Source organism: Puntigrus tetrazona, unplaced genomic scaffold (assembly GCF_018831695.1).
Source record: "Puntigrus tetrazona isolate hp1 unplaced genomic scaffold, ASM1883169v1 S000000401, whole genome shotgun sequence".
In the NCBI taxonomy this organism is placed as follows: domain Eukaryota; kingdom Metazoa; phylum Chordata; class Actinopteri; order Cypriniformes; family Cyprinidae; genus Puntigrus; species Puntigrus tetrazona.
Window position 1 is genome coordinate 217501 of NW_025048054.1, and position 2500 is coordinate 220000.

The following is a 2500-nucleotide window of genomic DNA, read 5'->3' on the forward strand; positions in this document are numbered from 1 at the left end:
TGCTTAAAAAAAAAGCACAAAAAGCAGTTAAAGGAAATACATTTTAATCCGCCTCTTTTATGTTTTTATTTATGTATTTAATCATTTATTTGTTTAATGTTGAGTTTTCTCAACATTTTCAATAGTTCAGATATTACAACATTTTTACGGATTTATGTTTGCATTTGGATATAAAATGCAAACAGGCTTTAGCGTCTGACCTAATAAAACATTCAAATTGAATAAAACAGCATGTTTTACAAGAAAATACTATTTGGGTTTTAATCTATTTCGCTAGTCATTTCTGAATGACAATTATTTCAAGTGAATTTGAAAAAAATGTATTGCCAATTTTTGCAAAAAGCTGTGTTGACTTTATCCGTCTAGATCTCCAAAGGAGAATTACGTATCTCTAGGGTTTTCAATTATAATTCATTAAAGTATCCAGTTTGTCTCAGATGTTTCTGTCAGTTCTGTCATATTCTTTTGGATCCAAGGAAATGCTCTTAACCGGTGTGCCTCATATATTTCTGGGAGAGCTTTTTCTGTGGAATTAGGACGTTTTTATTCTACGATGAAATGCGGCGTCCCTCAAGGCTCTATATTGGGTCCGGTCTTATTTAACCTCTGTATGCTTCCGCTGCCTTATATTTGTGAGAAACATACTGTATATTATCATCTCTGTGCTGAAGATACTCTTCTTTACCAAAGTACACAATCACAATGTCATTTTTGATGCCGAGTTAACGTTTAACAAGCATATAAACTCTACGATTAGAAGTGCTTCCTTTCAATTAAGAAACACTCCACAGCTGAAGCCATTTTTTGTTTCTCGTGCCTCACTTTCACTCACAAGACTGATACTAGACTTTTACTGAGATTAAGACACATGCACATATCTACTAAGTACGTTTTAGCATCTCTCCGTTGGCTTCCAGTCGAATTCAGAATCAAATATAAAACGTTCTGATTCATTTTTAAGGTTTTAAATGAGACGGGCGCGCATTTATAATAGCAAGCATCTTCAGGTTACAAATGTCCTCTAGGCCTGTAAGATCTGTGCAAAGGTGAAACGGACCCAAATCTCGGTTAAAATCAAAAGGAGATCGTCCTCCACTGCAGCTCCTCGCTTGTGGCACGATATAAATAATGTGATCGATTGCTTTTCCGCTTCATAGTTTGAATACGGTAGTTGTCAGATTATGCAGCGGAGCAGCTCAGAGCATGCACACTTTTGGGTTTGGAAAAGAGCCGTTTTCGAGATTGCTGGGGTTTCTTTTCCTGGGAGAAACTCTCCGCTTGCTCTCATTTAATCCGATTGCTGTCTAGGTTTTTTTTTTTTCTGAGAGAGAGAGAGAGCTTTTTTTCCAGTCCTGTGGGTTTGCTGCTGCATATAGTATTTCAGAAGTGAAGTTGATTGAGTTTCACCCTGCAGCGTGAAACAGGAGCGATCATGACATACGTCCCTTTGTGTGTTTTATGCGTGCGTGTTCTTACAGCAAACACACACACACACACACACACACACACACCAGCGGGCAGAAGCTCCTGCAGGTTTCCGTGTGTCATATGAGCTGACGTGTGTCATACGTCTGAGCTGCAGTTGCGCAACTATCCACGGAGATGTCACATAAACGCTGAAGATTTATGACCACAGTAAAGCTTTTATTGGCGATAACGTACTTGCTGCGTGAATTTACTAGCACAGGGACGCTCGTGTCAAACCAGCACACTGCCATTCAAACCGAAATGTTATTATTGAATGGACGTATTTAAAAACGATAGTGTCGGATGATACTTCACGTTTATTTTAGCATGCTGCTTTCTTGCTAGCAAAGGCATATGTTGATATACACTACCAAAACGTGATTTTTTTATTTATTTAATATATTCTGCATTGCACTAAATTGACCAAAGGTGACAGGGAAGACGTTTAGATTTGTTACAAAAGATCTCCATTTCAAATAAATGCTGTATTTGTTCGTCGAAGTGTCCTGGAAAATGAAACGTATCACGTCTTGCACAAAAATATTCGGCAGCGGCAACGTTTTCAACACCGATAGCAATCCAAAATGCTTCTTAAAGCATATCCGAACATTTTTTTTATGCTGGAGTAACGATGCTGAGATGAATTACATTTGAACGTTTATTCACACAGAAACCGCTTTTTAAATTGTAATAATATGCATGTTTCACCAAATCCGGAGATGAACAATAATTAAAAAATCAGCGTGTACGGAAAACATCAAACAACTGTAGGAGATTTAGAGCAATGTTCACAGACGAGGAAAAGATCATCAGACCTCTTCATCTTCATCTGACCTCTTTCTGCTTGTATTTACCTAGTCATTCTCGGCTTCACTGGCATTAGCGGTTTGTTTTGTCGAGCTGTAACCAGTGCGTGCACGGGTCGTTTATCATAGGCGCGGTTTGCGGTTGAAAGCAAACCGTCGAGCGGCGTATTAAATCAGGACAAAGCCGCAAACCCTCCTCTCACTTCTCGGAGAGATGCGATACGGGC

At 38.8% G+C, this 2500-nt stretch overlaps 1 protein-coding gene across 1 annotated transcript in view; it reads left to right on the forward strand.

The window, feature by feature from the left end:
- The window catches only part of epb41l4a (erythrocyte membrane protein band 4.1 like 4A), a 46190-nt gene that overhangs the window by 14343 nt on the left and 29347 nt on the right, over positions 1-2500 (forward strand). The gene's annotated exons all lie outside the window — the stretch shown is intronic.